This window comes from Mus caroli, unplaced genomic scaffold, assembly GCF_978045245.1.
Source record: "Mus caroli unplaced genomic scaffold, Mus_caroli_1 scaffold_18, whole genome shotgun sequence".
Lineage (NCBI taxonomy): Eukaryota > Metazoa > Chordata > Mammalia > Rodentia > Muridae > Mus > Mus caroli.
The window spans coordinates 43,151,926-43,171,147 of record NW_028227273.1 but is presented as its reverse complement, the minus strand read 5'-3'; positions in this window follow the sequence as shown (position 1 = coordinate 43,171,147).

The window sequence follows — 19,222 nt, the reverse complement described above, 5'->3', positions numbered from 1 at the left end:
GACAAATACTCGCCAGTTTAAACAAATTAGTTACAACCTTCTTCCTGATAGAAGAAGGCAGAAAAAAAAATAACGATGGATTAATAATGGATACTGGGAGCTGGAGAGATGGCTTGGTGCTTAAGAGCACTTTGTGTTCTTGCAGTGGATCTGGGTTTGATTCTCGGTACCTATGTGGCAGCTAACAACCATATATAACTCCAGTTTTAGGGGAATCTGATACCCTCTTCTAGCCTCCATGGTCACCAGGCACACACAAGTGTTACACATTCAGGCTAACCCTTATACACGAACTAAAACTTTTTTTAAAAAAAAATATTTTTATTAGGTATTTTCCTCATTTACATTTCCAATGCTATCCCAAAAGTCCCCCATACCCTCCCCCCCACTCCCCTACCCACCCACTCCCACTTTTTGGCCCTGGAGTTCCCCTGTACTGGGGCATATAAAGTTTGCAAGTCCAATGGGCCTCTCTTTCCAGTGATGGCCGACTAGGCCATCTTTTGATACATATGCAGCTAGAGTCAAGAGCTCCGGGGTACTGGTTAGTTCATAATGTTGTTCCACCTATAGGATTGTGGATCCCTTCAGCTCCTTGGGTACTTTCTCTAGCTTCTCCATTGGGGGCCCTGTGATCCATCCAATGGCTGACTGTAAGCATTCACTTCTGTGTTTGCTAGGCCCCAGCATAGTCTCACAAGAGACAGCTATATCTGGGTCCTTTCAGCAAAATCTTGTTAGTGTATGCAATGGTGTCAGCGTTTGGAAGCTGATTATGGGATGGATACCCAGATATGGCAGTCTCTAGATGGTCCATCCTTTCGTTAAAGTGAGTGAATCTTTATAAAAATAAAGTATGGTGCTTTGGCATTAAATTTCCATTTATGCTGATTCATTTGTCCACATATTTTTGAGACTATACATTAGATTTAGATTTTTATGATTTCTACCTGAAGATAACATAAGCAAAGGTATTTGTTGTATTTTCAGCATAATTGCCCCTCTCAGAGTGAATGTTGTTATTTAACACCTTTATGATATAGAAAAGGTGAAACTAAGTGGACTTTTCAAAGGTGTGGGAGGGTGGGTGATCCATACAACAGGTCCGCTAGAGTAGGTCTCTCATCTTTCTCCACACCTTGCATCCTCTTCAATGCTTCCAGACTCTGCCAGCAAGAGACCTGAGACCTTGGGCCTCAGTCTTGGGCCAGAGTTGTAAGCAAAGCAAATTTCTTCATTATTTTAATCAGTCTGTGTCCTTCAAGAGGGACAAAGGACAGTATGTATCTGTACCCCCACTAAGCTCTGAATCTCACTTTCTCCAAATATTTTTTCTTTCAAAAAGTTCCACAAAGCCTGACTAGACACACATCATCATGCTCCATGGGCTCTCCTGGCAGGCCCAGTAGGCCTCACTGGTGAAGCTTGTACCATCAAGGACTAAATAAGAACGTCACCAAAGTTGTGATAGCAAGGGTTCAGAGCAAACAGGCAACATGATTATAAAACAAAATGTTTCTGAGGAGGAAGGCTCCACTGTAACTCTCACCACCTCAGTTGAAGGATTAGTATCACAGTGGGCAGGATTCTACCACCACCCCATGGATATGTCCCACCAAGAATTTATGACTATGAAAATTCCACGGTAAGTTTCTTCATTGCCTTTCCTTTTACAATAAAAACCTTATGAAATTGTTCTCCTAGTGAACTAATAATACTGGTCATCTGCCCAATGCCATCTAAGAATGAAGCACTTATGTAGACCTACAGTTTCATTTTCAAAGAGAAGTTCCTTTCGACATGCCCACTTCTGCCTTCATCCATGGTAAAGTATGGCTCTGGCCAGGAGTGTCCATGGGCCCCGAGTCCACATTGTTCTGCTCCTGGGGTTGGGGGTAGCAACACTGCCTCAATGAGACCTAAGGAGAGAATGACAATATATACAAAGTCTAGAACATGTCAGGAAGCCAGGCTGCACTGCCAAGGCATAGCTGCTGAGAATACACAAGAAGAATGAGGCAGAGTAAGGGAAAAGTGAAACTTAAACCCTAGTGTGTGGAAGAGCTCAGGGGAAAGGTTCTCTCTCCAGCTGCACCCAGGAACTCCCTCCCAGTTGTGCATTCCAAACTCATCTAGGAGCAGCACCTCCTCTGACATTGGCTGAAGTTCTGCAGGCAGAAGGCAGGAATCAAGGGCAATAAACAGCCACAGTGTAGAAAAGAATTGCTAGCAACACAGAGCCCGATGAGACTAGTGTGCACCCGGCCAGGCATCTCTGCCCTTAGCAACCAGAGAAGGAAAGCTGGGAAGTCACTTGCCACGTGAGCCTGTGAGTCTTACATCTTAGCCCTGTGTTGGTCCCCTGGAAATTCAGATCCTGCATCAGTGGGTGGCAGATCTGGCTGTGTGTCAAGTCACCCAGAAGCTCTGACACCATCACAGTTTCCCCAATTTACACTGGGATTCTGATTTAGTCCATCTGCAGAGAAACACGGGTTGTAAAGTGCAGCAAGGTTGCCATCCAGGGCCCACATTCAGAGCAGGTTCTGGGAGGTACCATGGAGAGCAGGTGGTCAACAGATCTGTCAGTCAGCACTTGGCATCTCAGGCTGAGGGCTGAAGGTGGAGTTAAATCTTCCTTCATGGAAACTATTGAGAAATAAAGTATTGATCTTACTTGAGAGACTTTTATGTTAGTCAATTAAATTAGTATTGTACCTTTCTACTAGTAAAATAAGAGAACCATTACTGTATGGAAATATAATGTTCCATAATATTTTTATTATGAGACAGGGGACAAGTCTTACTGCACTCCGATGTACAGTTTACGCTTGACTATAAAGTCAGCTGTAATCCATAAACAAGCGATATAGATCTTAGATATCTCTTTTAAGATCAGTTGGAAAGGAAAATCCTTCATTCCTTAGCAACACCATAGGAAGCAGGATTGCCTCCAAGAAGAAAAAAGAGTCCTTATCTTTCCTAATTATTCCACATGAAAAGGCAACAGAATGTTCCATTATTCTAATATTTGAAGGGGAATAAATGCATTTCTGATCTCTCTCATGTACATTGTTCCAGCATCGCAATTGAAATTTGAAAGGAAAAAAAAAGTATTTCATGTTTTTCACTCTTACTCAATGAGAACCCTTGAAATGAGAACCAAAGGAGATATTTTCCCTAAATGTCATATGCTACAATAGAAAACAACGCAGTCCATAAGAAGGCTAAGTGTTCAGGGGCTGTGAAGCGCACCTAAGAAGGTCACGTGTTCCTGGGCTGTGGGGCTGACCCAGGAAGGTCACATGTTCCTAGGTTGTGGGGTTGACCGTCCTAAACACAGCACAAACAGCCAGATTCCTTGAGCGATTTCACTGCAGGCTATTTGGAAATGTGTCATTTAAAATGTGGAATCCTGGCATGAGAATTTTCACACTGAAATTTTTTCAAAACTATCTAAAATGTGTCTTATTTGTGAAAATGCATCTTATTAATCCATTGTGATATAAAATAACAGCTGCTAATGTGGTTTTAAAGTTTGTAATAAAGTACGTCAAAATGTCTATAGAACGGATCGTGACAGCGCAGCCAACAAGCGATATTTCAGGGACTTTCAATATGTGAGGAAAATGCCAACATGGCAGAAAATAAAATTTCTCAAATGTACTTTTTCTGATTTTGACATTTATTCTCCTATTTTGGACCCGATAAATGTCCCGGATATTTCTGCTCTTGGTGAGGAAGAGGAAGGCAGTGGTTAGTCCTGGGAAAGTAAATGCTACCGCCTTTAGTGCAGATCTGTATCAGTCAGCAGTGCTGTGTAACAAAGCACACTATCTCTGTTGCTTTAAACTGTTTATTCCAATATTTGGGGGCAGCTAGGCTTTGGCTGGTCCTGGCTCCATTCAGTTTATTTTAGCTGCATGCTTCAGGATGGATCTGGGGTCCTGCTGCAGTAACTCAGCCACTTTTTGGGGTGTGTGTGTGTCAGAAACTAAGATAGTTGTGCAACAGAATATTCCATTATTCTAATATTTGAAGGGGAATAAATGCATTTCTGATCTCTCTCATGTGCATTGTTCCAGCATCGCAATTGAAATTTGAATGGGAAAAAAAAGTATTTCATGTTTTATAGTGGGCCAGCCTAATCTGGCTGTTGCCAGGTAACTGTGGGGGTGGAGTCCAGACAGAATACCAGGAGCTTGGGGCATTGCCTATGTGACTGATGGCCACACACCTCTCTGGGGGGGTAGGGGCGGTGTGTGTGTGGGAGGTTGTAGCTAGGACAGGAGCCACGGGCCCAGGGGGCATGGTTGAATACCTGGTGGACCCTCGTAGACTGAAGTCACCACCTACCGGGTGACCAGGGTTCAAGTCCTGTGCTTGACCAGGGACCAGGCTATCTGTGCACAGGTCACTGCCCCACACCAGCAGAGAGAATAAAGTACCTCATTCCAAATCCAATCACCTCAAATCCAGAAAATGTGTATGAGTATGTGTGTGTGTGTGAATGTGCATGTGTATGTATGTGTTAGAGAAAGAGTGTGTGTGTGTTTGCACTATATACATGTTTTGAGGGGTAGTGTATATTTATAGTGATTATGTGAGTTCTGGAGTCCAAAGGAAGGAGAATCTGTAGTGACAATGTCTAAGGATAGTAGGAGAAGGATGTCTTAGCTCAGGAACAAAGCAGGTAAGTGCCATCCTTGCACACTTTGAGTTTCTCCGGGGCCCTAGCTGATTAGATTTACCCCCAAACTGAGGTTGCATCTTCTCTGTCTGGTTCCCTGGGTCGACCTTATTCAGGTAGAGCCTCAGAGAGTGGGAAGAGAGCAGGCACGGGGACCAGGCCAGTCTGACAAGTGATCTTCAGTGTAAAGTGGGATAATGACAGTGTCTACATCAGAGATTACCTTGAGGGTTAAGCAAATCAATACATGTAGAACACTCAGAAGAATATCTTGTAAATATAAGTGTGTATCAATATATTTTTAATATTATGATCCTCGGTTTCTTTAACCATTACGTGCTTACCTACGAAACCAGATGCTGATACATGCTCTGCTGTGCTCTTTGGTACAAAGAAGCTCATTGGTCCACAGACTCGGAGGAAGTTTAGGTGAAGTTATACAGATAGCAGCAGTGACATGAATGTTTTGAGCATTCTACAACTTTGGTCAACACTACATCTACTGGTTTGCTGATGTGGAAGGTCCAGGAAGGACAATAATTAGAAACGATGCTGGAAAGCTGGGTTGGCTACTGTCTTAACACATGAGTTCTGGATTTTGTTAAGTGGGGGAATGAGAACATTGGAGGGCTCAGGTGATTACCTTGACCTACAAAGATTAGTATGAACATGGAATAGAAGGGTGTCTGGAGATCATGGGAGTAGTTAGAACCTGTAATGAGGACGCAGGAATAAGAGAGGACAGGCATAAATCACAAGGGTTGGGTCAATGACATGAAGAAGATGTAAAAGGGTCAAAGGTAGTGAGCATGTATGGGGAAGGCTTATGTGCACAAGAGGAAGTCAATAGTGAGCAACCACATGGTGTTGGGGGCTGAGCACTGCATACCTAACTGTGTTAATTAACTACACAACTGTGTGCCAAGCTTTTATAGGCAGAAGGAGCTGACCATCGGAAATGGTAAGAAGTCAAATTAACATTGTTGAAAGATCTTAGAAGTGCCCCGTCTTCAAGAGCCTAAGTCCCTTTCCTTTTCCCTAGGCCAGGATTAACTCTGAGCACCAGTTAGAGCCAATGAGCAGCTGAGGAAAAGTGAGCAAGGCTTCCTAGATCTACACAAAGTGCCAAAGCTACAGATCAGAGGAATGTTCCACTGTCATGATTCCTCCTTCGCGTCTCTGTTTCTTTGTGCCTCATGAACAATTGATGGTTCTTGCTATTACCAATTCTTTTTCCACTTCAAGAACCTCTCACGATCAGGAGGGTTGCTCTTTGTGATTAGAGCAAAGACGCAATTAGTTTATCATAGTGAGTTGTAGTTGGGGGTCTATCACTAAATGTTAGGGCTCCTGGAGAAGGCTGGCTGAAGACAGTAGTTAAAATATATCCAGGTGGTATGAAATTATTCCTGCCACAAAAAGATTAATTGTGAAGCTCAAATAGCAGGGTCAAAGGGGGAATTATGTAGGTAAATATGTTAATGTATAATTATGACTATGTCCTCATAACCATAGGTAGGAGCACAATGGAACTCATCCCTCCCTTAACCTATTTAATTTCTCTTTGCTCTTCTGTTTGCCCTCGTGGCTACAGGACACTGTACTCAGCCTAAGCATACCCAGTAGGCTCTTCATTGGAAATACTGGGCATCTCCTGAATTGCCTGGCCCAACTCTCATCTTCATGTGCCCTTTTAAAGGAAGAACACCTACTTCATCTGTTTGTTTTAATCATCTGAACCTAGTGGGCTGGAGAGAGAGTAAGTGGCCAACGTAGGCAGCAGGACAATAACGTAGATGGAGAACAATGAGGGGGACTGGGAAGCACTAGAGAAAAGGGGGCGGGGCAGGCCTCTATTTTGGAATATTGAGAATACTCTAGGCAAGGTTGCTTGACAGGTTAGGAAATGAAAAGGCAGAGAGAGAGAGAGAGAGAGAGAGAGAGAGAGAGAGAGAGAGAGCTGGAGTGAGTCTTGGACATTTTTCAGAGGTAAATACATACGATCATTCTAATCCAAAAGACTGAATGCTTCTTTCCTCTGTGAGGCCATGTGCTTGATCTGCTGAGATGAAGACAGGACAAAAAGTACTAACCTGGAGTCAGGAGCTCTGACAGGACCTGGGACGAGTCTCACCGGGCTGTCCTCCAAAGAACAGGAAGAAAAATACGAAGGGCGTGTGAAGTCTGTAACACTCTTTCCAGCATTATGGTGCTATAAAATGCGACTTAACAGAAGCTCTGGTTGGAAAAGAATTAAATCCAAAAGGAAAATAGCTTCTGTAATCATATCTGAACATTTAATTTGTCATTTGCTTTATGACATATGCATGAGGCTTATTTAAAATAGCGCTACAAGGTTAATTACCAGTGCAGAATAGACGATTGTGTCGGGAGCACAATATTTTGTTAGGCATGTGTGACAACATTGCAAAATGGATCAGCTGCGTGACTGTTTGTGATCTGGCGTCCCCTTCGTTTAAAATGGCCACAGTCCTGAACATGTGTTCTTCCAATCCCCCACCTCTGTAGACAAAGTGTGTCACAGAAAAAAAAATAATAACCAGAAGTAAAGCTTACTGATAGTTTACTGAACTTCTTAGAAGCCATGCATAGGGTAGCAGAGAAGGAACGTGTTTCTATGTTGCCAAAGTATCTTCAGTGCACCATGCTATGTCCCAGCCTGTGAATACTTCTTTAAGAAGCCAGTATTCAAGTGGTAACCAAAAAAAAAAAAAAAAGTCTTAGGTGAGGAGAAACACTTGATCAGGTTGGTTGGAGGATAACGCTGTAACATCTGTATAACATCTCTGTGAACTTTTCCAAATAACCCTGGAGTAGCAGCTTGCAGTCTAAGGAGGGTGAGGAGCAATCATAACTGCCCACATTTGTAAACACAAAGTGAAATCCACTTACAGAAGGAAAATCTGTCTAAGCATTTTCATGAGGCCAGGGGAAGAGAAGTGGCTGGCCTTGCTGAACACACTGGACCTGGTAAGCATTCTGTACCCTGGAATATTTCTTTTCTTTCTCCTCTCAGGAAAACAATGCCTAAATCAGTTGAACGACTATGGAACTAGTTTCCTGAAAATGCTGTTCTTGTTTTCCTCAGAGATGGTTAACTGTGATGGTTAGCTTTAATTTTTAATACAACCTAGAGTCACATGGGATACCAGACTCAATGAAAGGTTGTATTGGGTTGGTCTATGGGAATGTCTATGGAGGATAGTTTTAGTTAAGTTAATTGATCAGGAAGACCCAGCTTACTGTGGGATGCACCATTCCCTAGGCAGAGGGTCCCAAACTGTCTAAGAGTAGAGAAACTAAGCTGAGAACAAGCAAGCAAATATGGTATAATTAACTGTTTGCAGTTCCTACCTTGACTTCTTCATAATGGTAGACTAACCTAGAACTTTAAGATGAAATAAACCATTTTTCTGCACTGAGTTGCTTACTGTCAGGGTATTTTTTAAAAATCAGAGTAATGAATGAAATTAGAATACAAACAGAAGTGAATATTATGGTGCTGATTGTAACTTATTTCTTGTCATTTATGTGACTCTCTAAAAGAATGAGTTAGAAACAAGGAGGTGGGGGAATCTCAGAGGATTTGGGGGATGAGAAATTGTCACCAAAATATATCGTGTGAAAGAAAATCTATTTTTAATAAAAGAAAAATAGACAAAAGGTCTGAATTTTAGAAGAAGACAGAAGAAGAATCAGAAGAAGTAGGAGGAGGAGGATTAGAAGGAGGAGGAGGAAGAGGAAGAGGAGAAGAAGGAGGAAGAAGAGAAGGATGAAAAGGAGAAGGAGAAGGAAGAAGAGAAGGAGGAGAAGGAGGAGGAGGAGACAGAGATGAAGAAGAAGGAAGAAGAAGAAGAAGAAGAAGAAGAAGAAGAAGAAGAAGAAGAAGAAGAAGAAGAAGAAGAAGAAGAAGAAGAAGGAAGGAGGAGAAGGAGGAAGAGGGAGAAGGAGAAGAACGAGGAGAAGGAGGAGGAGGAGGAAAAGAAGTTGAAATTGTTAGTATAGAATAGTATTTATGTCGGTGCCAAATATATCAAGCCAAGTACTTTGTTAAAGTTTAATATTGCCTACCTAATACAATAATAGAAGGCTTTAAACTATCCCTTTGCAACACACATAAAACACACCAACTAAAAGCTCTTGTGATTTAGATAAAGAGCAGAATCAGTGTGGTCTCTCCGTAAAATGCTTCTAGTAAAAAAGTACCATAGCTAATTAATCCAGACAGACACAATGAACAATTTGAAACCACTGTGGCTTAGGAACTCATTAAGGTCAGTGAGACTTAGACTCAAGATCTATGGCTTTCATTCACCCTTGAAAGTGACCTGGTTATGCAGAACCTGAGCCATGCTCCCATATGGTTTCAGGGTGCCAGTCTGTGTGTGTGGTATGCTCTCTGAGGCATTGACACTTGGCTAATAACTTGATGCCCATGTCATCTGTGGGCTGTAAACTTAATAAAGTGGCAAGATATATGTCAATGGACAAAGGACAAGTTCCAAGTTAACTGTATGCCTAAAGATATCCTAAAGCCTGCCTGTTGGCTATTTGTTTAAAGAGGTGTTTTCTTCTTTTTTTATTACATGTGTGTATGTATGTGTATTATGGGGTGTATGCACATGAGTGCAGGTGTCCCTAGAGGCCAGAGGCATCAGATCCCCCTGGAGCTGAAGTTATAGGTAGACATAAAGCCTCCTGATATGGAGGCTGGGGGCAGAACTCAGGTCCTCATCAGGAGCAGTATTTCTTAATATCTGAGCAACCTTTCCAGCCCTTGATATTTGTTTTTAGTCTCTGTCCTCTAACATTCTTCCTTGATATCAAATTTATATATTGCCTGCGGGAGAGGAAACAAGGAACCCTGAAACATATAGCAACTGAACAATCTACAGAGGAAAGGCGGTTATTTCCCAACATTGAAGTTGGCACCTAGGAAAAATTCTCACATCTTGTTGAAATGAATGATTTTTGTACCCTTAGACCCTGAGTTCAATTCTCTCTAAGCATGCTAACATGGAAGAAAACGGCATGGGATGTGAACAGCACCCCATCTCTTCTTGCTTAAGACTCTCATCTTTTGTTTTTAATCACAGTTTGCCTGACTGTCCACGCTGGGTTTGGTTGGCTGTTCATCTTTGCTAATAGAAAGAATATGTTGGTCGGTCTTTGTCATATAAATGAATAGGTAAGTGTGAGTACAACTGAGGGACGTGACTACCCAGCATGCACAGAAGGAGAAACTACCTTTCCGGGGCACTGGGGCTGGGCTTTGACTTTCTAACCTTCCTTGCCTTTGATTTCTCATACATAAAGCAGACCTGTTTGATTGATATCTGGGGACTTTCTTGACTTCTGAGTTCTGGGTGGGCCCAGGACAAGAAGGTGGCCACACTTGGTAGAATGAACCCATAAAGACAAAATGAATTATCCAGTGAATTATTTGAACTTTCTTTTCAAATACAAACTGCCTGGGAAAGAATACATTCCTAAGGATACGTTATTATTTTTCTTCTGTAAGAGCCGATGAAGGGTGTAAATCCTAAGATCTGGAGAAGGGAACCATTTTGAGCTGATGTGTGTGAGCCAGTATTTTACTAGGCATCTGCAGGTGGGATCTTTCTAGAAAAAGAATCGAAATGCCAGCTGACTGAAAACACGGACCATCTGAAGGCTCAAAGAGAGAGCCAGCGCCATTCCAGTTCTGTGACCTCGTGGCCCCATCCGCTGGGCTCTTGGCTTGGCATGGGTCGTCTCTCTATCCAGAAGAGAGCTCATTTCCACATCCTCTCAGCTCACAGATTCCCTTCTGACCAGAGCAGAGAAATGTGAGAGCATCGGCTCCATTTCTGTCCCGTGTTCCCATTTGCATCTTTGATCAAGGGTAAGTGAACATTTCATGTGAAGACTTCGTGAGAAAAGGTTTGATCTGAATCACGTGTTTCCTCCCTCCCTTCCTCCCTTCCTCCCTCTCGCCCGCCCTCCCTCCCTCCCTCCCTCCCTCCCTCCCTTCCTTCCTTTCTCCCTCCCTTCCTCCCTTCCTACCTCCCTTCCTTCCTACCTCCCTTCCTCCCTCTCTCCCTCCCTCCCTCCCTTCCTCTCTCCCTCCCTCCCTCCCTCCCTTCCTTCCTACCTCCCTTCCTCCCTCTCTCCCTCCCTCCCTCTCTCCCTCCCTCCCTCCCTCCTTCCCTACCTTCCTGAAAATGTCCCTGACTGCAAACAGCTCTAGCAAGATTGAGGATTAACATGTTATAATCACCACAACGTGAATGCATCTCAAAAATATCCTGCAGAAGGAAGCCTTCTATAAGAAACGAGAACCTATGAGGTAGATTCCAGTTCTAGAATTGATGGAAAGAGTTGATGGAAGAAAAAAAACATCAGAATGAGGCTACTCTGGGGCTCTGATGAAGATTTGGATGGAATAGGAAGGGGCTAGGCAGAATGTTCTAGGAAGATGGTAATGTTCTATAGCCTATAAAGGTCTGAGTTATAATTAGGAAAACACATTGTGCAAGTTTTATATGTTTTTAATGTCTGATAATGACTTTTAAAAGGGGTGTTGCTGGGACTGGAGGGATAACTCAGTCAGTAAATTGCTTACTTTAAAGCATGAGGACCATAGTTCCATTCCTGCCTGAAGTATAAAAGGATCCTTATGGTGCTCCATGTATGGTGCTCCGTGCTTCGTAATCCCAGCCCTGGGAAAGCGAAGGCAGGTGAATCCCTGATGCTCACTGGTCAGACAGTGTAGTCAAATCACTAAGTTCTAGAGCAGTGAAATATCTGTGTCAAGAAGAGAGGGTTGGTGTCCTGAGAAAAAAACCCTGGAGTTAGTCTCTGGCTTCTACATGCACAACACACACACTGAAAGATGGTTTTGAAGGATAACTGAGCTTGTGATTCAGTTTTGTATTTGAAGATCCTTTTCCTGTCTCTAGATTCTCTTGTCATTGCTGGGAGGCCTCTAGTTCTAACTTCTGTGCTTCTGTGGGATCTTTCTGGCTGCTCTTATTCCCACCTCTCTATCCTTTGTGTTCGGCCCCTTTAACACAGGTGAGTCTAGGGAAAATTTTCTTGCACTTATTTCCCTGAAATTCTGCAGATTTTCAAATCTCATTTTGCTGTCTTTCACCATTCTAGAAAATTCTTAACCACTATTTTTTAGCACAAGACCTCCCTGCTTTCAGTATTAGTGGCTCATAGGACTCCCTGCAGTCAGACATATCACTGCTGTTTTTCTGTCCTCCACAGTGCCTCTACTACACCCAGCACAGTCCTACCAACTGAGAGTTCAACACCTGTAGTACCAACGAAAATCTAGTTTCTAACTTCAATCATTGTATTTTTAATGCTAGGAATTTCTATTTATTTCTTTTTTAAATGATGTACCAGGTTACTGCAAAACTGTTATTAATTTGTCATGCTTTCTTTATCATTAAATTTTTCTTTAAGTGAATTGCTGAGTGTGTTGTTACATAAACTAGGGAGGCAGAGGCAGAGACAGAAAGATCTAAAGTTTTAGGCCAGCCTGGACTACATAACATGTCTCACTATAGCCAGAGCAACAAGAGACTCCAGCTCCAAAAGCAAAAACAAACAACAAACATTTCTTTTAACATATAAAATATGCTTACTTTACATTATAATATGTACACTGTTTCCAAACTCTATTGTCTTTTGGTTTCGAATTATATCATTTTTTTCTCTCTGAAGATTTTACTGTGTGTTCTATCTTCTGTGTGCAATAATTTTACGTAGTTGAAAGCAAGAGAATTTCCCACATCTGAGTTAAAATATTTTTCATGAAGCAATGTTGCTTGCTCACACTGGGTACCTGGGGACACTGCTAATCTAGGAGAACTTTAAAATAAAACTTTTAGCTTGAACTAATCAAAATGGCCTCAAACACATCTAAATGTATTTCTAGAATTGACATTTCTCTGGGGAGACATTTATCTTTTTCTATTTGCAGAAATCCAAAGCCAAGATTGGCAGCTAGTTCAGCCTCCAGCATACTGAGCTTGAAGTGGCATTCTCTATTGTGACTATACAGAAGTCATCCTCTGCCTGGAGAACTTGGCCACTGAGGATCAGTAGACTTCTGTGGTAGTTTGAATATGCTTGGCCCAGCAGGTGGTATATTTAGGTGGGACCTTGCTGGAGTAGGTGTGCCCTTATTGGAGGAAGTATGTCACTGTGGGGGCGAGCTTTGAAATCTTCCTCCTAGCTGCCTGGAAGACAGACTTCTGACTGCCTTTGGATCAAGATGTAGAACTCTTGGCTCCTACAACGCCATGTCTGTCTGAATGTTGCCATGCTTCCTGCCTTGATGATAATGGACTGAGCCTGAACCTGTAAGCCAGCACCAATTAAATGTTATTCTTTATAAGAGTTGCCTTGGTCATGGTGTCTCTTCTCAACAATGGAAACCCTAACTAAGATAACTTCCTAGGACAATTCCTGCCTATTGCAATAACTCCCTTCTTTGGGATTATATCTGTAATGTATGGTGCCTGCCCAAACACTGGACATGTTTGTTCAATGTACACTCATGATGGGATCTTCTGTAAAAATAGACTTTATTTTCATTTGACTATAAGTTTGAGAGGTAATGCCTTATACTGAGGCATATATGGTAACTTGTAACTCATTTTGTTCTCTTCCCTACATTTTAGACAGAACATATATAAAAAATATATATATAACCAAAGCTTTTATGTAATGATATATTATTTTATTTCACTTTGCATCTCATTTGCAGGACCAGTTTCCAGCGGGAAGCAGTGACCACCTTATCCTTCCACCCCCATCTCACACCTTGCTGTCAAACCCACCCTCTCTGCCTCTAAAAATAAACAGAAATCCAATTAAAAACCGGGTGCTTGTTCTGCAAACACAGCTTTGCGATAAATCTCTTGGCCTCCCCTTTCCAGCAGATTGCCATCCCTACATACCCAGAAGCTCCTTTATAAAAACCTTGGAGCTTACACAGTTCTCTGTCTCTGCCTTTAAGTTCTCCAGAATCTCAGTTGTTGGATTGCCCTGCGCTATTGATGAGGGATCGGTTATTTTTGCTTCAATGGGAATGCTTAAAAACACTGTTCTCTTACATCTGCAAACATTCGGATTTTAGTGCAGTTTTTCAGGTCTTTAACTACAGTGGCTTCCACCTCCCACACACACCCCCTCCCCAGCCCCGAGCCCATTCTGTTGTCACTGCATGTATCTGACCTAATTTTAAAGGAGGATGTTTGAGTTGGGTTTCTAGGATCTTTTCAAAACTGTATTTCCTTTACTTCATATGAACCAACTTAGATTTTACTGCAATTTTTCCTGGAAAAAAAAAACTAATAATTGCCAACAAAAACAAAACAAAACCTTCACTGTCATGGAGAAGGGGAGCCTTTATTAGATAATTAAAGCAAAAAAAAAAAAATCAATCAAACAAACAAACAAAAAACAACCAAAAACACTGTGTTTTTATTCTTATATACTGTAAATGACTTTTAAAGATGAGAGAGAGAGAAAGAGAGAGAGAGAGAGAGAGAGAACTTTTCTTCCAGTCACCCAGGTGTTTTGTTCTTTCAAGTTTCATGCTCTTAAAGAGACTGTTTTCCATTCCTACTCAACCTCAAAGGGTGAGACAATCACAGAACAGAGGGCAGAAGGATTTAAGAGACGGAAACGAAGGAGGGCTGAGGTGAGACAGTGTCTTCTAGACTTGACAGAAACATTGTACTCACAATCGTCCAGCAAGGGATACCTGCATGAGACCCACAGAAGATTGAGCCAATCAGAAATCTCACATGATGTGGGAAGGGTTTCATAAGACCTGTCTCCTAACTAAAGCTTTATGGCGTTGGGGGTAGGGGGTGGGGAGGAGTTTGTTTTCTTTGAGTTTGTGGATTCTGGTAGGTCAACTACACTCCAGTGGATGGCCCCATACCTAGCAATTTATGTATGGCACAAATTAAACTTGAGGTGTTATTAAGAAAAAGAAGAGCAAAGTTGAGGTGGGGTGAGGTCGATCGGACTGAAGTTAGGGGAAGGAGTAAGAGAAGCATATGACCAAAGTACATTGTATGAAATTCTCAAAGAATTAATAAAATATTTTAAGAATTAAAAAATTAGAAGAAAGTGTGTGCCTCAGAAGAGTATTATGGAAATATGTTAGTCATCTTGTGACAAACACTTCAAAAAAAAAAAAAAAAGAATTCAACAGAGAAATGTTTATGTTGGCTCACAGTTCCAGGGGTCCTCAGTCTATAACCACCCTGCATTGTTGCTGTGGGTCTGTGGCATGGCAGAATGTCACTATAGCAAAAATGTATGGAAGATCAAGCATTTTTCGCCTCAGGAAGGAGAACGGCATGCACACAGGCAGAAAGAAGGGCAGGGAAAGCATTTCTATCTCCAGAGGACCTCCCTAAGGATGTTAGCTCCAGTCAGTCTCTACCTTCTACTTTCTAGCATCTTCCAATAAAGCCTTCAAATCCATCAAGAGATTAGTTCATCGCTGAAGACAGTTTCTTCATGATCTAATCACTGAGTGCTTTCAATGCATAAGTCTTCTAGAGGAATACTCCAAATCCAAACTATAACAAACTCTCTTTCACGTATCCAGGGACTTTGGACTTCCAAACGAAGGGTTAAGGAGTGGTATGAGGGGGAAGAGTTGGGAAAATAAAACCCTTTTGTTCTTCCCTCATTCCTTCTTCATACTCTCTAGATAATCTCAGATCACAAGTTGCTACAATGTCCCAGCTGTCTCTATTGATCCATATTGTATAGCACTGTCCAGGGAAGATATGAGCAAATGTCTAATTTCCCAGTTAGGGAACCAATGACAGAGCAAAGTTACAGTGCCACCAAAAGTTAAAGTTGAGTTTGGGTGATTCAAAGGCAGCTGCATCATCAAAAGCCTATCACAGCTGGGTGACAACTTAAGAAAGATGGAACCTTGGAGCCATTGATATGACTTGCAGGCAACTTGACATGCCAGAGAGTACCCTGTCCTCAGCAGTCTTTACTGCTCATATAATCTCCAGGAGGGAGGGGCTTTATGCATCTGCTAAGTTTCAGGGTTTTCCTGAAACTTGTGAGCTGCTCTCTCCCTGAGTATTAATAAGCCTCCCTTCAAGATGAACTGTTTCAGCTCCAAAACTGCTGCCCCAAAGTCCAGTTGATATATTTTAACTTAATATAGTTTAACTTGTTTTAATTGGGCAATAACAGAATAAACAAGACTATTTTGACCACATTTCCACATCACAAAATGAAGCGCTGCATGTTTTCTTCAGACCCCATTCTCCTTTACTAAAGCACAGGGCTGTTCTATTGCCTCCAGTGTCTGTGGTCTTTATCATTTAGAGATTTCTGAAATTTGTGATACAGTTTTGCTGTCATAAACATAAAGACACACCATTTATTTTTAGTCCATTATAACCTTATATCAACATAATACATCATCTCTAATACCTTTGCCATTAAATTGCATTCTTCCTAATATTAATACTGTCACATGTTTTCTCCTTGGGAGTATTTCCATGAGATACCCATATTCCTACAATTTATCTTTGACTTTTTAAATAAAACTTGGTCTTGTTGGTATCTGTCAGCACAGAGGTGGGTTTTCTTTTTACTTTAACCTAAGAGGCACTTAGGTGTTGATAAGCCTCCTTTATAGACTTGTCCCTAAATCATAAATATTTCTTTTTGTTTTCTTTCCATTGTGAATTGGAATTTTTTATTCTATTTTTTTTAAATTTTGTATTGAATGTAAATGTTTTAATTTCTAGGATTTTCAGAAATATTTATAAGTTTGGGGGCTTGGGATATAGCTCAGTTGGTAGAGGGCTTGCCAGGGATGCATGATGTTCTGGGTTTACTCTTAGAACTTCACAAACTGTACACCATGATGCACATCTGTAATCTCAGCATGAAGGAGGTGGAGCCAGGAGGATCAGAGGTTCAGTGTCATCCTCTGACACCCGGCATGTTTGGGAACAGTCTGAATATAAGATATCTTGTCCCAAAAAGGAAATAAATAAACCTGCATTGAGTTAAAAATCTCAAATTCTACATCCAAACACCATCTGTCAAGTCTCTTTCAGGGTTTCTTGTTTGTGTGTGTTTGCTTTGTTTTAGTTTCCTATTGTTTTACTTGGGGGTCTCTCTATGTACCCTTGAACTCCCTATGTCTAGCAAAGAACTGACAGAGATCTGTCTACCTCTGCCTCCTGAGTGTATTAACTTATACCCAATTTGTGATGGTTTGACTAAAAATGCCTCCCTAGCCCTGTAGGCCCACAGGGAGTGGCACTATTAGGCATAGTGGCACTATTAGGCATAGTGGCACTATTAGGCATAGTGGCACTATTTATTAGGCATAGTGGCACTATTAGGCGTGGCTTTGTTGGAGGAAGTATGTTACTGGGGACAGACTTTGAGATGAACAAGCCAGGCCCATTGTTTCAGCTTCTTGCTGCCTGCTAATCCAGATGTTAAACTCTCAGCTACCTCTCCTGCATCATGTCTGCCTTCATGTTGCCATGCTTCCTTCCTACCATGACAATAATGGACTAAACCTGAACTGTAGCTGGTCCCAATTAAATTTTTTCTTTATTAGAGTTGCCTTGGCCATGGTGTCTCTTCCCAGCAATAGAAATCTTAACTACTGCCCATCTCTTTTTCCATGTTTTTGTTGTGACCATATGGCATTGCCAAAGATCCCTCACCCAAGACATCTGGATATCAAGACCAGAGGTATCACACATACCATTCTGACATCTATCTTCATGTGCCCTCTCTAGCTGGTCCTAGCAAACACAGCTCCACAAAGGGGCTGCTCACTTCCCTGTGGTTAGGATCTACTAGGGTTCTTGCACACTGGTGGAGCTTCGTGCCAGCACCTGAGAAAAAGGCAGTCTGAGTTGCTCACCAACTGACTCAAAAGTTAGAAGAAGGAACAGGGAATGTTAAGACCAGGTTGAAGTATCATTATCACTGCTAGGTTGAGAGTTTCAACTTCTCTTTCCCACGTGTTAATTACTTTTGATTTAAGTTGATGTGATTCATTTCCTGTATCTATCACTTTGCTCCTTGTTTTCTCTTTGCTAGAGGATGTAGGATTTTTTTTTCAGTGTTTCAGTTTTTCAGTGGCTCTGCTCTTCCCAGGTATCACTGTACCACTGAGCAGCCTTTTAAGACCCTACTGTAAGGAATGAGGTGATCTGTGAATGGTTAGGTTTTACTTTGTCTTTCTACTGAGTGCTAGCTTTATATGTAGACTGGTTCTTTCTCAAAATGTTCATCTTACTGATGCTGTTGGTATGTGCTTTTTCCACTATATTTCCATCTTTAAGTCTCCTAAAGCCCCCACTAGTAACTTTGTCTGTTTGTTGGAATGTGATCTCATAAATTCCAGGATAACCTTGAACCCCCCTACTGCCTCTACCTCCCAAGTGCTGGGATTACAGCTGTAAGCCAACATGTTCAGAATTTAATATTTTTGTACATACTTGAGTTACAATGTGCTATTTTGATACATGTGTACTCTTGGGAATGTATGGTCAAGCTAAAACCCATCACTTCACATACTAACATTTCTTTGTAGAGAGAATATTCAGAATCCATTCTATTATTTTTCTATAGTGCTATGGACTGAATGTATGACCTCGTGCCTATAAGGAGAACACACCAGCCTCTTTTAGAGAACAAGAATCCTCTTTTAGTAATACTTGAATAACAATAATATTATTATCAATTATGTTTGCCTTGTTGCATTGCATTTTGTTTATCTAATCAATGTTCCCCTCCCCCAGCTGCCCTGACCCCCAGCCTCTGGTAAGCCCCATTTCACTCTCTTCTATGCTTTTGACATAGTTAACATTCCTCACATAAATAAGATCAAGCAACCATTGTCTGGAAAGGTTATTCATCTGCATTGTTTTGCTGTCTTTAGGTACTCCTCATTTTCATTACAATCTGTCCTTCTCGGTGTCGCATGAAACATCTTAGTTGAAGTATTGGCTCTTTCTCTCTTCCTTCTAATTATTCTATTCACTCTCATGTTCCTTTGTGTTGATTCTACTACTCAGTCCATTGCCTATGCTTTAATTTTGATATGAATTCTTCAGTTTTAGAATTACATTTTCATACACTTACAGTATCTTCTGGGTTTTCTCCAAAGATAGCCAACATATTTATTTTTAATGATTTTCTTATTTTGCTTATTTTCTTAGCTTTATTTCCTCAAGAATAAGTTTCTCTTTTCCATTTATCATCAAATATGTGTTTGGCTTTAAAAGATTTTATTTTTATTTCAAGATTTTATTTTTATTTCTATATGTATGTATGTATGTATGTGCGTATGTATGTGTATTTTGGTTCTCTAAAGAAACAAAACTAACAGAATTAAATATATATATACATATATACATATATATATACAGATTATATACATACATACATACATACATACATACATACATACAAACAAACAAACAT